This window comes from Medicago sativa, chromosome 6 (genome assembly GCF_051527215.1).
Source record: "Medicago sativa cultivar Bolivia chromosome 6, Bolivia_mono, whole genome shotgun sequence".
Lineage (NCBI taxonomy): Eukaryota > Viridiplantae > Streptophyta > Magnoliopsida > Fabales > Fabaceae > Medicago > Medicago sativa.
In genome coordinates this window covers 16,925,486-16,935,054 of record NC_140754.1, presented here as the reverse complement: position 1 = coordinate 16,935,054, position 9,569 = coordinate 16,925,486, and the positions used below count along the sequence as shown (strand labels likewise).

The 9,569-nt window shown below is 32.7% G+C and overlaps 1 long non-coding RNA gene, 1 other non-coding gene and 1 pseudogene across 2 annotated transcripts; 1 reads left to right on the top strand and 2 right to left on the bottom strand.

The window, feature by feature from the left end:
- Positions 1 to 2,910: 2,910 nt before the first annotated feature.
- LOC146913273 (F-box/FBD/LRR-repeat protein At5g56420-like) lies at positions 2,911 to 9,128 on the bottom strand (annotated as a pseudogene).
- LOC146913275 (uncharacterized) lies at positions 5,823 to 7,558 on the top strand. Its single transcript, XR_015015483.1, has 2 exons — positions 5,823 to 6,715; positions 7,295 to 7,558. It is a non-coding gene; the product is annotated as an uncharacterized LOC146913275 (long non-coding RNA).
- LOC146913274 (small nucleolar RNA R71) lies at positions 8,181 to 8,287 on the bottom strand. The gene has a single exon (XR_015017156.1). It is a non-coding gene; the product is annotated as a small nucleolar RNA R71 (small nucleolar RNA).
- Positions 9,129 to 9,569: the final 441 nt, after the last annotated feature.

Genomic DNA, 9,569 nt, shown 5'->3' with positions numbered 1-9,569 from the left:
AATTCCCATTTATTTAATTGATTTTTTATATCTTTAAAATGAGGTATTCAACCAACATATATAGTGTGACATAAATGGTAGATATATTGGACTCCTTAATCATTTTGTTTAGGTTTTTTTTTTCATCGGTGCATATTAAAAACATTTGTTAGAGGAGATGAACCCCTTAGATGAATCTTAGTATCTCGAGATGATTAATCTCCGCTGTAGTGCAAGAAAAATATCTTTGATTTGTTAAAAAAAAATACCTTTGATTTACTCATTAAAAAATATGCGGCATTTAGCTTCAATTTATTCTACCATGATTAATTTTCAAACATGTAATTGCTCTATCTCTTAATCACTCTCATTGTTTTTTTTATCACTCATTATTTGATTGTTTCAACGCCTCGCTTGACAGCTATATAGCACTAAGAGTTAGTTGAAAGCATTTACAAACCACTTTTTTTTTTGCTTGATTTTTGTGCGTGCTGGTATGTTATGTGAAACCTTTTAGGTCTTATCTATCTCGAGTAACTCCCTTTTTCCCAATTAAGTCTTATTAAAAATTCAATGTTTTTATAATATGGACTTGGAGCAAGACATGTTTTTGTATTATAATACGAGGGAAATGTAACTCAAACTTCTTTTAAGGAAAGGGAGTGTATCTTTTAACATAAAAGAGGAATGGACTATGGTTCAAGCTTCTCTTAAATGAGGTGAGAATAATTTGCTCTAACAAAATTTGTAGTAAATAGATGATAATATTCACACAATCTAAAAAGAGTTGTTCATCAAAAGAAGATAAACTTTTCTACAATTTAACATTTACAATTTAAAAAGAGTTTTTCGCAAAAAATCTAAAGAGTTGTAGATATTTAAATATGAAAAAAATTCATAAATATGCATAACTTTCAAGAGAAAATATCTGAAAATGTGAAACTCCACGAATTGACAAATCAATATTTGAGTAGGCTTGGCCTCTTGGTGTTGTCTTACCAACATGGTATGCAAAATTGACATATAATTGAGTTTAATCACGTAGTAATCTTCAGCAGAAAAACGGGCAACCAAAAAAAGAGTTGTTAAAAGAAAGTGATCTTTTAGCACACTTAACAAACTGTGACTCAATTACTAGCTGAGTTGTTGTTATAGTTGTAGAGAGGATACGATACAGTTATGAAGCTTTGCAATATTGGTCTGAAGGGTTGCATTAATTGGATTTTCTTTGTATATTTTAGGACAAATAAAATTAGATAGTGTTGAAGGGTTTTAGTTGAATGCGTATATTTAATAATACAAGAGAGTGAAGAAGTGAGCAAACATATAAATGAAAATACGGTGGCCGCAATTTTCTTAGATTGAGAGAGCAGACCTTTAGAAGGGAAGATGAAGAAGCTTCCGGAGTAGTAAAACCCCGCCCAATTTTTTGGCGGTGGTCAACGCAATATAACAAAATTACCTTGAAAAAAAAAATTATTCGAAGTAGAAATTCGAAATCTTTTGTTCCATCACAGAAAATTATTTGATTCTTTTCATTTCAAATAATTTTCTGTGATACATTAGAAATATAGGATTGAATGCGCTTGCGACGGAAAACGGCCGTCGCTAAATCCGGGTTTTCTAGTAGTGCTCCTTTCTCCTTAGAAATGGTTCTAATGTCTTATTTTTTTTCAGTCTTTTTTTTTGTTTCTATTTTTTTTTAACCGCAATTATATTAGATTATTTCTGATTTTGATCAATAAAAATGATGTCAATCAAATTCGTTTCCGATATCTCCCATTCGCATCAAGAAACTTGGAGTGTCGATGGTCGAATCATGGTTGATTTATTTACATTTTATTTTTTATAATCTAATATTAACTTTTCTATTATATTTATTTATCCATTTTTTTTTTTTGTTTTTACGATATTTTTATCCGCATTTAAATTTAATGAGCCGAATCCTGAGAGTTTATGATATCCTTTTTTTTTAAGTTAGTTATATCACATATGTAATGGTATAAAATGTTTTTCTCCAAACCGTGATCTTTTATGAGATCCATTTTTTTTAAGTAAACTAATTGTATCACATATGTATGGTGTATAATGTTTTTAATATCTATATTAAAATTGCTTTTTGATTTGATAAGGTGATCGAATCAATGCGTCTGTTAGACGTACACTCATATACAAGTATGGGACAAAATCCTGCTTTAAGTTTTCTTGGTTAAAACTATGTCGCTCTTCGATTGTTTTGACTACATACTTATTTAACACAGAAGAATAAGAAAAACAGAATTAAGACTATCGTAATCAAGTTTTCTAACTATTAAAAAGAAAATCAAGTTTTCTAACTCCAAAGGGGAGAATCTAAAACATGAATTCCTATATTCATCTTTAGACTCAATTCTGACAATAATAAGGACATAATTCTCACTTTCAATGTAATAGAGCAAAATAATATTAAAAGCATCCAAACATAATCATTAATTGAGTCACAATGGTAATCTACCATATATGTTGTCTGAACTAACAAACTAAATAGTTGCAACATATTTAGAATATAAACTAATGAAAAAACCGACAATTCTAGTAACTATAATCATTGAAATGAAAGTTTACATCCTAAAGATATCCTTGGGCAGCAGGACAATACTTCTCGAATCCAACTTTTTGTCCAATTTCTTCTGCTAGTAATGTTGATTTTCATGTCCTGCAAGAGACTCGCATTCTGCAAAATATATTTTGTAAATCGAAGATCATTTTCCGAGCCTTGTAAGTTTAAAATAGTACATGATCTGAGGTGAGACGAAACACATTCAATAACCGAGGATGGGCATTTCCATTTCTTGGATGAGGTTGTATCCTTCGACTGTCAAGGAGATAAAAAACAACATTTATACAAAATATATGCAGAAAAAAAAACAAGCAAACAATCAAACATACTACTCAGCAAACCTTTTTAATTGAAAGAATTTGAAGCTTGGGAGAATGGCAGAGCAGTTGTACTACTTGATCCCAATTATGAAATGAGCAATGAGAAAACAACAGGTCAATATGAATTAAGTTTGAAAACACTTGAATAACTACGATAGAATCCTCATGATTTATTATTACACGTAGAAACTTGACATTTTTAATGAGATTAAAGTCAGTAACTGCCACATCGATACTAGCTCCAACCAATTTAGGTAACGCTAAGGATTTCAACCCTTTGGATGCGTTGTTTCGACCAGGTTTCCTAGAACGGATAGTTACAGCATGCAAATTTCTAGGTTGGGACAAGCAGAAAGAAAACCTATGTAATCATTCCGATTTTCAAAATAAACATATCTTAAATGCAGGATTTTGAGCGAGGGAAGATCAACACATGAAGTATCATTTCCAATGTCTACCTCCATAAGTTTGAGAACAACAAGGGTTTGAGAGATGAAAGTTATGGGATTTAAGATGTGAAAAAACATAGTTAGATGAAACTCCTCAACACGAAGCAGCTTTGCCGCTTCAAACCATGCACTGAAGATGTGACTATATTGCACGCCCTTGCCAAAAGGACAGATGAGAAGAAAAGTTTTGAGGGGTTTGTTGGTTGAAAGATGAGAGAGAATGATAGTGTCTACAAAATGGCTGAAGCGATAGAAGCTGTCTTCCACGTGTTGCTCAGATAGACCGCAGTTCGCCAAACCAAATTCAAAGTGGAGAGCAGGGAGTGAATAGGAGAGTCCGGTCCATCGCTTGGAAAGTACGGTTGTAGAGAAAGCGAGTTTAGTTGGGAGAAAAGAGAGAATGTGAGACAATAACTCATCCGGTAAATCGCTGATTCTATCCACCGTCATTGTTGAGACAAGAAAGGAAACAATGGAAGGGTTTGGGAGAGCGGTATTGGAGATTAGTCAAATAGGGTGAAGGGTTTGCTCCAGCATGTGAATTAGGGTAACTTCTATTTATAAGATGAAAGATTACCGAATCAAATCAGGTTTTAAAAAAAGTAAACATAAAAATCCGTCAAAAAAAATTTCAAATCTTATATGATACGATAAAAAGACAATTTTGCCCCATCTTAATATTTTTGACACCTCAGTGTATATTTTCCTTTTGTTTCTTTTGTAACAAAAAATTCTTTTTCTAAACAAACTAAGGTACCGTCCAGACCTTTTTTCGGTCTAAAAGCAACTTTAAAAAAAGGAACTTTAAAAAGAAGTTAAAATAAAGGTCTTTAAAAAAGAAGCTAAAGTGGCTACCATTGTTAGGGGTGTAACGGTTCGGTTTGGATTGGTTTTCAGTCAAAAAAATATCTGAACCGATGAAATCTTCATCGGTTCGGATTGGTTCGGTTTTCATTGTTTTTCAAAAAAGAAACCGAACCAAACTAATCGGTTTGGTTCGGTTTGGATTGATTCGATTGATCGGTTTGTTTAATAATACAATTAAAAAAAATTCATATTCTCACAAAAATATTTCATAGTACTTTGTATAATTGTATTTCATATTTTTTTTTTCATGTTCTCTATTTTTCAAACAACTTTTCATAACTAACCTTACTCAATATTTCATACATATGATCCAAAATTCATTCATCTATCATTCTTCAAAAACAACTTCATCAAACTTAAATATTTCAATCATCCATGATACATACATGCATCATTCATCAACAAACACAAAAATTCCAAAAAGCACATCATAAAATTAAAACATAGTCAAAATAACAAATCAATGGCATAAACATGATAAAACTAACCAAGAGATAAACGATCGCAGCGGTGGCCGGTGGTGATGAACAATTGGTTTGGTGTGGTTGATGGCTAGGGTTTATTTTTTAGTAGAAATGAAAGAGTCTGACTGATGAGATGAAGATAATGATGAGAGAAAGTAAATGGATTAAAAAGTATTTTATGTTGGACTTTAATTTTGGGATTAACCATAAGTTTGTGTGAGGTAGGATAATATTAGTAAAATAAGGAGTGGGATTATCATCGGATTGGTTCATCGGTTTCACGTATCTCGAAATTAAAAACCATGAACCAAACCAAACTAGATCGGTTTTGATTGGTTCAGATCGGTTTCAAACCAAACCAAACAAGGTCGGATATTTTTTCGGTTTGGTTCGGTTTGAACTTTCGGTTTCATTGGTTTAGTCCTAACCGCTTACACCCCTAACCATTGTAGAGTGCATGTTGTAAAACAAACAAACAACAAAAAAAAACGAGTAAATAAGCATTTTATACAAATACACGAACAATTTGAACAAAATTAGAAAGTGGCCAGGGTTTCCTAAAAAAAGGAAATCAAAGTCTCACGCTCAAGCAAAAATTTGTGATCCTTAAAAAATAAGAAGAAAGAACCTCTTTTATCTCAGTCGATTCTATTTTTCTTTTCTTCATAGCTGAAGGAATAAATTTCTAATTTGGCTCTTCCCCCCTGCAATTTTCGCTCGCGCCCTGCAGCGTTGCCCAAAATACTCATGCGTTAGTTAACTAACGCTGCGATACTTAAGTAACACTTGTGTAAAACACTACGTGAGTTAACTCACACAGCCATTAGCACATGCGTGAGTTAACTCACACACACTTTGTGCATAAAACCAGAAAAGACAGAAACCTCTATTTTCCCTAATTTTTCAATCCTTCTTCCATACATTTATTCAAGCGTGTTGTTTTCCATTTTTTATACGTATTCAACTTCACTGCACTTAAAATAAAAAAATTGCAAATATTATTTTAGATCAAAATTAATATTTTTAGATGAAATATAAAAAATTGGTTTGGGCCTTGTGCTTGTTGGGTGGGCCTATTAGTATAAATAGCAACCAAGTTATACCATTGGAGAATTGATTCATTCCATTAGCTATGAAGAAAAAAGGGAACGGCGAGAATTGAAGGAAAAGAGGGTTCATTCCACTTCTTCCGCTGCTTCGGTTCAGGTTAATTGTTGCTTCTTTGTGTATCTGTTTGAGAAAATTATTATAGTTCTTGCATGAAATAGTCATAGTATTTATTTGTAGTCATAGTAACAAAAAATATTTTATCACAGCAGGCACATCGTGCAAACAATCTGGTCGATAGAATCAGCGATTTACCAGATGAGTTATTGCTTTATATTCTCTTTTACTCCCAAATAAACGGGCTTTTGCAATGGCCATTCTTTCCAAGCGGTAGACCCCACTTTGCTATTCACTCCTCAAAACGATTCGCATCAAGTGTGATCAGTTTGAATACCCTCCGAAAGAGAGGAAGTTTATTGTGACAAAATGGCTAAAAGCCGCAATACAACGTCATATAGAAAAAATTCATATCACTATGCCCTCTCACACCTTGAAGCCCCGTCTTTTTGTCTCTCAAACCCTTGTTGTTCTAAAACTTAAAAGCGTAAATGTTGAAAAGGATACTTCGTGTGTTCGTCTTCCATCACTCAAAACCTTAAATCTGAAATCATTTACTTTTGAAAATCGGAATGATTACGTCAATTTCCTTTATGCTTGTCCTATCCCAGAAGATTTGCATGCGGACCTTATCTTTTTTATGACATTGCCTAAGTTGGATAACGGATGGTTTAATTGTATAAATAATGTCAAGTTTATATGCTTATAGACGTGGAATGCACAAAAGAGGTCTCTTTGAAAGCCATTCCATTTTCTCCAAACTTAATTTCTGTTGAACTAATAGAGTTTCCTCCTTGTTCACATATTTGTTGGGATGGTGTAGCTGAACTGCTCCGCAATTGTCCCAAGCTTCAAAGCCTTTTCATTAAAAAGGTATTTTTATTTGCTTGTTTTTTTGTCCTTCATATATTTCGATCCATGTTGAAGTTTTATGAGTCAACAATGAGTAATTAATTAGAGTCTTTTAATTAATATTTAAGTTTATTTTATTCAGATTTAATATGTTTTTATTTCCTTCTAGAACTATTTTACTTCAATTGCAAGTTATTTTATTTTATGAACAAATATTTGAAAGATGGAGTCTTGGAGAAAAAGAAAGGAGAATTGGAGTTAGAAAGGAGATGTGATTGACCAAAAGGAGACCGAAAGGAGATGTGATTGACCAAAGAAAAACTTGTCTTTAGAAATTAGGTCTAACATAAAATTATAAGTCTAAAGGTTTGGTTTGTGAAGGATTTGTCACCATGACGGACCAATGATCCCAAGGCTCTTAATTAGAGTCTTTTAATTAATATTTAAGTTTATTTTATTCATGTTGAAGTTTTATGAGTCAACAATGAGTGATTAATTAGAGTCTTTTAATTAATATTTAAGTTTATTTTATTCAGATTTAATATGTTTTTATTTCCTTCTAGAACTATTTTACTTCAATTGCAAGTTATTTTATTTTAGGAACAAATATTTGAAAGATGGAGTCTTGGAGAAAAAGAAAGGAGAATTGGAGTTAGAAAGGAGATGTGATTGACCAAAAGGAGACCGAAAGGAGATGTGATTGACCAAAGAGAAACTTGTCTTTAGAAATTAGGTCTAACATAAAATTATAAGTCTAAAGGTTTGGTTTGTGAAGGATTTGTCACCATGACGGACCAATGATCCCAAGGCTCTTTTTATTTTTATTCTTTTCTTTTAATTTAAAATCTAAACTTTAACCTCAAACTCTCATCGAATCATTATTTAAAGTTTATTGAATTCATAACTCCCTGTCGGAACGATATCTTTTTATTACTACATCGGTAAACCGTGCACTTGCTGTTTTATCCCATCAAGTGTTTGGCACCGCTGCCGGGGAGTTATTGCAATTTGATTAATTTTTTTTAACGATTAGACTAAAAAAAATTCTTTTTTTTTTCATTCTTTCTTTTTCTATTTCTTTCTGTTGCCTTTAACTTCTTCGGAAGCATGAAATAATAACGATATGGCTAAGGAACGCACTCTTAAAGACTATGCAATCCTATCTTCAGTTGAGTCATACGATATTATTGTGTACCCAACAATTGAGGACAATTTTGAAATAAAACCTACACTTATTTACTTAGTGCAGCAAAATCAATTTTTCGGATCACCCACTGAGGATCCGAATTTTCATGTTTCAACTTTTTTAAGACTCAGTGGAACCATGAAGGCAAACCAAGATGTTGTAAAGCTGCACCTCTTTCCTTTTTCCTTAAAGAATAGAGCTAGTTCTTGGTTTCATTCGTTGGAAGTCGGTTCTATCACTTCATGGCATCAAATGAGGCAAGCTTTTCTTGCCCGATTCTTTCCTCATTCTAAAACTGTTCAATTAAGGAATCAAATAGCACAATTCACTCAAAAAGATGGGGAATCTCATTACGATGCGTGGGAGTGTTTCAAAGAAATGTTTAGACTTTGTCCCCATCATGGTTTAGAGAAGTGTCTTATTATTCACACTTTTTATATTGGTCTTTTGTGTACCACAGCATCCCTTATCCCTATTCTCGCTCTAACCAACTTAGGAAATGTCAAGGACTTAAGCCCTTCTTCAGATGCATAGTTTTCATCAAATCTCATAAAATGGATTGGTTCAGCATGTAAATCTTCTAGGATAGGACAAGCATAAAGAAAATTTACGTATTCATTCCAATTTTCAAAAGAATGGATTGGTTCAGCATGTAAATCTTCTAGGATAGGACAAGCATAAAGAAAATTTACGTATTCATTCCAATTTTCAAAAGAAACAGATGTCAGATTTAGGGTTTTAAGTGATGGAAGATGAACACACGAAGTATCCTTTCCAACATGTAAACTTTCAAGTTTTAGAACAACAAGGGTTTGAGACAAAAATATCGGGCATCAAGGTATGGGAAGGCAAACTGAGATGAATTTCCTCTATATAACGCTGTTTTGCTGCTTCTAGCCACTTAGTCACATTAAATTTACTATTTCTCTGGTGGTATCTAAGGAGACACTTGAAGCAGAAAATTTTCATGGGTCGGTTGGTCGAAAGAGGAGAGAGCATGACATTATTGACAAAACGACGGAAGCGCTTGAAGGTTCTACATTTTTTTATGGTTTTATAGCTGAGGTCGATAATCGGGAGTGAATAGCAGAGCGGGGTCCTTCGCTTGGAGAGAATGGCTGTAGTATAAGCTAGTTTGGTTGGGAGAAAAGAGAGAATGTAAATCAATAACTCATCTGGTAAATCGCTTATTCTATAGACCGAACTGTTTCCACAATTGTAGAGTGCGTGCCGTAGAAAAAATAAAAAATATTAGTTGGCTATGAATAAAAACTATGATTATTTCATACAAAGCATATATGATTCTCAAACACATATACAACTCAGTAGCATTTAACCTGAACCGTAGAGAAGATGAAGATGAAGTTAATAAATATTGGTTAGATGAATTTTTATTTTAATAAATATTGGTTAGATGAGTTTTAGACTTTTAGTAGATACTAAAGTATTTTTTTTTTTGTGGTGGCCAGGGTTTCAAGCTCGGATCTTGCATAATTATGCTTCGTCCCTACCAACAGAGCTAAGCTCACGAGTATGGATATTAAAGTATTTACAAATACTTGTAAATATTTGTAAAATGATTTTTTTCACTACAAAAAAAAAAAACGAGTATTTATAATAAAATATTCATTATTATAAAATAGGTGGATTCTAGAGTAAGAGCTCAATTAAGTCCCTCATCAGTGAACC